Source organism: Elaeis guineensis, chromosome 10 (assembly GCF_000442705.2).
Source record: "Elaeis guineensis isolate ETL-2024a chromosome 10, EG11, whole genome shotgun sequence".
NCBI lineage: Eukaryota > Viridiplantae > Streptophyta > Magnoliopsida > Arecales > Arecaceae > Elaeis > Elaeis guineensis.
This window is the reverse complement of record NC_026002.2, coordinates 85686477-85695345: the sequence shown is the minus strand read 5'-3', so window position 1 is coordinate 85695345 and position 8869 is coordinate 85686477. Positions and strand designations below refer to the sequence as shown.

At 39.7% G+C, this 8869-nt stretch overlaps 1 pseudogene; it reads right to left on the bottom strand.

The window, feature by feature from the left end:
- Positions 1 to 1917: 1917 nt before the first annotated feature.
- On the bottom strand, positions 1918 to 8606 carry LOC105036114 (clathrin light chain 2-like; annotated as a pseudogene).
- Between the last annotated feature and the right edge of the window lie 263 nt (positions 8607 to 8869).

Below are 8869 nucleotides of genomic sequence, written 5' to 3'. Positions count from 1 at the left end.
GAGAAGTTCAGCATAGGATCAGGGAAGCATCTTATCTAGGGAGTAGGTAAACCTGGAGCTTCGCAGTCCTCGCTTCATGGCCGCTTTGGCCGTCGATTCATTGAGGTCCCGAACGGTGAAGGTGTTGAAATGCGCCATAAAGTCTCGTAGAGATTCTCTGTCTTGCTACTTGATAGAGAAAAGACTGTCAGAGATTCGTGACATCTTTCGATTGGTGCCAAAATACATCATTAAAAGCTATTCAAACTACTCGAATGATTGGATACTCCCAGATTGAAGTCCAGAGTACCATGTTCGGGCAGTTTTCCCAAGAGTAACTAAAAAGGGAATGCAAAGGAGGACATCGGATGCCCCCTGAAGAAGTATGAGAGCCTTGTAGCTCTCAATATGGTTGAGTAAATCGGTGAAGCTGTCATATGGCTCCATCTACGGCATCTTAAACCGATTTGAAATCGGTTCATCGAGAATCTGTCGAGAGAAGGGCAGATAAGTGCTGATGCCAAGCTCGTTGGTGGGATTCTGATTATTTATTTGGAGCTGATCCAACCGATAGTCCAACTCCCTCAGTTTACGATCGTATTCATCTAACCACCTCTGAGACTCATCAGGATGCTAAGAACGTCCTGGCGTTGAGCCTTCTCAAAAAGAACTTGATGGAGACCGTGGCCTCTTCTCTTTATGTGAAACTCGTCGAGAGGAAGGAGACCGATGATCACCAGAGTTGGCACGCGGGGCATACCGAGAGTCAAGATGTGGTGAGTGTCGAACAGGTCAATGACTCGTCCGGTGAGAGTGTCATGTCAAATGGCGGGATGGAGAACGGGACCGATAGCTATGCCGAGAGGGCACATCCCACAGTGCCATCTCCTCCGGCCGCCATTGCCACTACTGCTGCTGTTACTGTTCTGCAGTCTGTTGGAGACTGTGGACAGCCTCTGTCAGGATCTTTACTTGTTGCACAAGGGCAGCAAATTGCTGCTGATCCATGGTCACCAACAGGTCGTGAAGCACTTGGCTCCTCGAGAGTCGCCGGAGGTGCATCACGTCATGATGAGTGTCAAGCAAAGCTAGTAGAAGCGTTCTGCACCCTCATTTTGGCTATTGTGGTTCTTAGAAGAATACTTCTTGTCTTCTCCTACCTAGCATGCCAAATTATTGTAGCCTATCTCTAGTGAGATAGTTGGTCGGAAGCCGAGCTGTTGCGCTTGAATAGTGAACGACAAAAAACCTGCAAAAGAAGTCTACTTGCCGGAGTTATCCAACAAAGGACCTTCCGATGCTTAAGTTAGTCGGAGAAAGGGAACAGCTCGAGAGCCAAAAACGAGAGCAAAAGTTTATAATAATAAAACTTATCTAGTCTCTCATTGCTTACCGATATTTATAAGATAGGTGATGCCGTTACTATGTAATTCTCGTCCCTGAATGTTCAGGACATAGGAGTTATGGCATTTAGTGGACGGTTACCCCATTAACTGCCATTAAGACAGAGTAATGAGCTGCTCGTGGGCGATAATTATGCTACACGTTCACGTGTAGTTAATGTCCAAGTTGAATAACCGTCGTCGATTTAGATAGTTAGTATGACCCTAAGGAAATAATCGGATAGATACCAAATATTACCAGCTTATCGTAGGTTGCATGTCGAACTAAATCAGTTAGATGCTGACTTGACTGCATCCATCATCTTTAGTCGGTGGTCAAATCTCATCTTGATCGATCGAACATCGATTAGATCCAGACCTACTGATACCAATCGAGTTAAATTATAGCAACTCATCCGACGCGAAGATAAGAAAAGATTGACTGTAGCACATTTGGCCAATTAGAAGACGAGGAAGAAGAATAATCAGCTAAGCGACGAGGATGTACCCAACAATGTATAAAAAAAAAAAAAAACTACAGATTAGAAACCAATGCGGAAAATAGAGTTGCTGAATCCACTTACAAAGCAAACATATTCAAGATTCTGAGACCATACAAGGAAATTCTGGAACATTAAGAGTTGAAAGATCTGTCTGAAAGCACCTACATATAACCAGTTCTCTGTTTCTTGCCCACATGGCAATCAATCATATAAAAACCAGAAAAAAATACACTTTCTATAGATATTAAAATGGCTTACCATAGCACAATGATGAGCGATCATTTTCCACATAAAGACTACCAGACAAACTACAACACAAAACAGTATTGACACGGGATGGCCATGCGAAGAAAACCAACAAGCATGGCTACAATTTAAATGGTCTTCTACAAAATACACCAAGACATACCAAGCAACCATGAGCAGAGACTCAAGCAACAGCTACAGCCTCACTAGGAGCAGCAACAGCAGCAGCCTTAAGAGTGGTGGCTGCGGAAGCAGCTGTTTTAGCATCTTTAGAAGGCAAAGTAGGAGCTGCTGCAGAGGCAGGTTTTATGTGAGGTGGTGCGCAGTGCTTGAGCTTCAGCAGTATCTGGCGCATTCTTGAAAGATCAGTGGGCTTCCCAGGCTTTGGTCCCTGAATTACAACAGTTGATCGTTTCTTTTCCTCTTTCTTCCCTTTTCTCTTCTCTGATGCCCGCACCTCACGAGGAATAAACTCAGCAATTGCCTTCCAGTAACATTTGTCCACCTCAGCATGAAATTTTGCTTGATTGACCAGAAAGAGCTAACATTCAGGGATACAAAAATGTATAAGAAGGTAACCAAAACGATGCACAGAATTAAAATTCTAAAACATGACTAGTTGGGAATAAACTATGAACATGGTTTTAAATTAACGTGGACCATAAGAAATTGTAATATAACAATTAACTAGCCTGCTAACATATGGACATAGCCGCACCATCCCCACAAATATGGCCTCATTATGAATTCTACATGCTAACTGAAAGTCTCATAACAAACAAGCAGAAAAATCGAGCATCATTAACCCTGCTCTATCCCTATTGGACATTCCGCATATCTCTACCTATGCCAGCAAAAACCACGTATTTCATATCTTTTGTCCTTGATACTAGTTACATCCTCTACTCTTCCCATAATCCCACTAAAGCTGAACACCATTTCTTTATTTTGGTCTAGCCATTTTCTTTCTTCCTTTAATCCAAAATTCCATTTCACACATTTCCCATACCATATGTAAAAATAATTCAAAGAATATCTACATTAATATCAATACATAGTGCATTTCAAACAAGCATAAAAGGAAGGGCTCTTATGCATATGCATGCATACATGCATACCTACATCCATCCATCCATCCATACATGCATCCATCCAGCCATCCATACATACATCCATGCATCTATCCATGTATCCATACATACATGCGTGCATGCATGTGATAAAAAATAGGGTAGGCAGCATGTGTAGATTTTAAAATTTTGAAAGCATGCAGCGAAAAATAAATCGGGTTAAACCCTTTAAGCCCACATGCAAGATACCAGATCTAAACCTACCCAAGCTCAGAAGAAAGCACATATAATTAATCTGAAATTTAAGAAAAATATGAGATCATATCTCATTACCTTTGCGCGGGTAGAAATTCACCGCTTCAGATGATCTCGGATTTGTAAAAGATGAAGCCGCATACATATCCGGCCTCTACGGATATCCACCGAGATCAATCTCGAATTTTTTTTCTCGTAGAAGATTCTTCTCAAGAAGAACTTTGGCCTTGAGGACTCTGATCAACTCTTTTGATCTTAACTTAGAGATCAACTTCCTTGATCTGCAGCCTTCTTCTTCTTCTCCTCAATCGTTGATCTTTAAGTCACCAGAACTCCTTCTAGACGTGTGGAGGAGAGAACACCCAACCTTTGGGCATGAAAAGGAAGAATATGAGAGAGAGAAGGCGTGGAGATAGAGAGAAGATTTTTTTGATGAAAAATCAATACTAAGAAACCCTAGAAACCTCTCTTTGAATAAACATAAGCCCTGACACATATTAGGAACCCTGTCATCTTAAAAAGGTAGATCTTTATCTTATAAGAATCCTCTACCTTTTAAATATGATTTATGCCAAATAAAATCAAATATAAAAGGTAATTAATCAGCCCTTTTAAACATGTACAATAGCTATCCATGGAATACATGTCAGGTGGTTGGGACGCCAACTCTTGGCGCCCCATAAAGGGATCTCCAGCCATAAGAGATGGGGCATGGACCCCACCCTCTCTCCTTCATGCTATGACACATAAGAGGGGGTGGGCCCCTCTAGGATATGGCGCTCAATAATTTTCAAAAAAAAAAAATTACGCCATCCATTCTTCCATCTATTCCACATGCATACTTAGAAATAATTAGGAGATATGGAAGAGATAATGTTAGGATAATTATGCCAACTAATTGACTTAATTAAATCCTCTTGGACTTATAATTAAGAGTCCAATTAAATCCAAATGAATTTAGGTTAGGTTCAAGGCTATGGACTTGATCAAATCAAAGTCTCGAAAAGAATTAGGCTTAACCATGTGCTAGCATGATTCTCATAAATCTAATAGAGTTTCAAATAAACCTCAATCCAATTAGAACTTCATAAGTCCAATTGGCAAATTCGAGATTAAATCTCTTAATGTATGATCCCATAGGTTCCATTCTATCTGGTAGTGAGATATATTGTGATCTCTATCACAATATCATCGAAACTCTTTTCGATGAATTGGAATATTTCTAATTCTATCCTTCGAGGGCCATCGATCATCAAGATGACGCCCGATGAGTCTCACAATCCACCAATGACACCTAGCAGTATGTAATGACGATCCAGTAGAATAAAAATACAAACCCCTAGGTGCAGTTATCATATGATTTAATCCTTCTATCGTGAGTCCCGACTTGACAGAAGTCATGGAGAACTCGTCAAACCCCATCGTCAGTCTTATGTAAGATTGGCTCGACTCGAGTTCATTTGTAAATTTCATAAAAATTCTTTTCCAGTATTCATACTTGCTTTGGCCAAAGACTTTCTGAACTCAATCTCGTAAATCATATAGGACTTCTCCTTTTCTACCAAAGTCGATAAATTTTATTTAGGTACATCCTACTCCGAACAGCGAACCTGAACCTACTGAAGCCAACATACACAACAAAGATCCGAATGACTAGGGACCAAGAGAACATGCAGTCAAACTCAGTAGCATCGCTGCGAATAGCCAATATCACCACATGTCAAAGGATCACTCATACCACTACAGCATCGAGAAGATTACTAACGAGTGAGTAGACATCCATGTGGTTCTCGTGTTGGTCACGCTCAGTGCAAGTTGTTCTCTAACAACCACCTGTACCTTCACCTTAGTGTCTCTACACTGCAGACCCAAGACTCATATGCCCACAAGGGAGGTGAATCGTGCACCGATATCAAATGAATTGATCACTGTCCTCCGTGATGATCTCTTGATCGGGAGCATTTAGAAATTAACCACTAATTAATATATGTCTCAAATTCTTAATTCTTTAAAAATATACAAAAATTATTTTTATTAATTTTTAGGACAAATCATAGACACATAAGCATGATTGGAAAGAAAAAACCCTTTATTTATAATGAAAGTATTACAAGTACAAATTTAGACTCTGCAAATACATAATGTGTCAGCTAACAATTGACTTCTAGGGCACAAATCCAACAGCATGCATATACATATATATGTACGTAGATATTTACACATAAGTCTATGTGCATACATATGAATTTTTCTTTATAATCATAAAAGGAAAAAAGACAAGTAGAAAGTAGTCAAAACCATAAACTATCTTGTTTCACCAAATACCTAACCATATCAGGTTTAGATGGTTATACTAACAAATTAGTCTTTCTATAACATAGATTTTGTGATTTAACATTTATTCTGAAGTTGATTATTAGAGAATTTTTCACTTCATCTTTTTTTGGTTGCATGGATGCTTAGGCAACAAAAGTAATAACTGAATATATGCCCTCTTTTATATATGATTTTGGACTGTTTATACCATTATCATTTCATGTTTCTCACTTCATGAGCTAGTATTTTGGATGCATTATATAAATTGAAAAATAGTCCAAAAATTTAGCAACATGTTGAATACTAATTTCTACCCAAAATCCGACCAGATACTTGAACTTTTTTGGGTCTAATAGTAGGTACGATATAGAGTTTCAATTGTGCTTGAGTTTAGATCTAACACATTTTGGTTTGGGTATGGATATCGCTAAAACTGAACCACTTAGCCTCCCTAGCTGTGAGCCTATGGGATGCATGTATTAGACATTTTGTTGTGGAAAGTAAATATAACATAAGCAATACACTAGGCTTTAGCAAAGATAAACTTGCAATTCCATGAAGAGATCAATGATAGAAAGGGACACATTGGTAATGATATAAATATCCAATAGATAAATTAAAAATATAACAGGAAGGCAATATACAAAAATTGCTCCCAAAAGGGGTAAGTTTACCAATATATAGTAATTTTGGTAAAAACAAACAAACTGGTCAAGTAGACAGTATGTCTTCACAGCAATGTTCCAATTTATGGTCAAATTCTATGTGCATGATCATTGAATAACCATCACTCAACATTTTGAGAATATTATACAGACATCAGGAATGCAAGAACTAATGGATGTTAAAAGAGCATACTTTCCCATGCTATTATAAAACCTTAGTAAAAGATAATTGAATAGTGCCGCAAAAGCCATGAATTTGTTCACTTAGGGTGCATTTGGTTACACTTTTTGATTTTTGATTTTTTAATTTTTAAAAAATATTTTTTATTTTTTTTTATTTTTGCTATTAAGTAAAAAAAATAAAAAATAAAAAATATATTTGGTAATTACGTTGCTATAAAGTATTTGGAGACGGCAAATGAAGAGCTCGACAAGAGAGAAGGATTCAGAAAAGAAGGGAGAAAGGAGTGGGGAGGTGAAGAGCTCAACGAGGGAGAAGGGTTCGGGCTCTTTACTTTTTGGTTTGGCGTTTTAGATGTGCGGAAGCAAAAAAAAATAGAAAAGTAAATTTTGGAAAGCAAAAATTTTTTACTTTGCATATAAAGTAATTATTTTAATTTTTTATTTTTACTTTTTGCTTTTCATGGTGTTATTAAATATTGCTTTTTAATTTTTATTTTTTAAAAATTAAAAAGTAAAAAAAATATTTTTTTAATGGCTAACCAAACGCACCCTTAGTTTTTTAATTCTATTATTTTGTGGAAATGTTATTTAGCAGCATACAGTCCCCTTACCTTCTGTTTTTCCTTGTTATTGGCTTTATTAGTTTCATGGTTAATTTTTCTCCTCCTCTGGAAATCAATTTTGTACTCTTCAGCTTCCTTCCTGATCTGGTTCACCAATGCTTTCTCCATCCTTTCCTTTTCTTGAAGCTGTAAAGCATTTTGTCTGCCAATCGATCAAAGAGATAAGGAGTTATAAGTTAATGCATCATGGTCACCATCCAAGCTTTCTCCCCACTGACCATGAGGAAACTAGATTTCTCAAATAAAAGATAAACCACCATAGTTACAGGTACATAGAGAACAGAATTCCTGTCCCATATGGAAGAAAAATCTAGCAGAACTTGATGAGGGAGAAAATACTATACACCAGAGGATTACCATCTTTGCCAGGATCCATCTTTCGAAAAAACAGTAGATAGTAACAGTCAACATATCACACGAACAACAAGCTGTAAATGGGCGAACCTAATGACAATCCTCTACTTTGAATTGTAAGTTCTTACCAGTCGTACGATTGCGGATTTAAAGAACTTTTTAGCCGCTGGTTTTCCCTTTGATCGGAAAATTTTGGCGCATGAACCTCAAATGTTAGTTCAAGTTATTCTTTTTATTCTGGTTTTTACAATCATAATGAGATCTCACAAAATACGGTCCCAGATCGATATAGCTAGATAATGAAACACCAGCTACAATTACTTTGTGTCCGGTCCAAAGAGGACTGATCCACTGGCCAAAAACGGTAATCAAAGAGAACAGATGTTAGGGAGGGAAGGAGGGGGAAAAAAGAATTTGGAGATGAATCAGATCGATCGCACCGAACCATAATCAGATCAACAGAGTCAATCAACAAAACAGACCTGAATGAAGAGAGAGATTCTCACCGTCTCCATTCTCGGAGCACAAAAGCCCCTTAGGACCCATCTTCGCTTGCGGACGCAGGATTGGCGCATCGGAGGAGGAAAAGGCCCCATCGAAAGTCTTTCCATTGAATTCAGGCGAGAGAGAGGAGAAGCCCTGAGGATCGGGGGAGAACCCCCCGGCAGCAGCGTATATCAGCAGCGGGGATGGGGTTTCCGAGATGGAGGACGGCGGCCGGAAAGATCCGTCGACAGCGTAGGGGGAAGGGGGAGCGAAGATCGAGGCGACCGCGTCATCCTTGAGGAGGGAGTCGTGGGCGTGATCGTCGGGGGAGAAGGCGTCGAAACGCTGGGAAGGGAGGCGAGGGTCGTAGCTCAAATAGCTGTCGTCGTCGAAGTGGCGAGTCGTCGAGGCGGGGGGGCTGGTGGGCAAGTCCACGCCCGTCCCCAAAGAATCGGCGAATGCGCCAGACATCGTGCGCGTTTTGTTCCCCTCGCCGGGAGCCCGCCTCCTCACTCTCTCCGTGACTCACACGCTACATGTGCGCTCTTCCGCGCACTAGCGGGCGCTTGTTCTGCCAGCCAGAAGTCGGACTCCAGGGATGGCAACGGGTAACCCGCAAAATTTGCCTTGTATCCGAATCCATTTAAAATATTCTCATCCGGATCCGCTCCAAACCAAATTACAAATTTAGCTAAAAATTTCAAACCCATCTCATTTAAAATTGGTACGCCCATCCATACTTGAACCTGCCCGACTAACCCTCATTTTCATGTTCATAGTATCACATAAATAGAACGCCGCAAACTG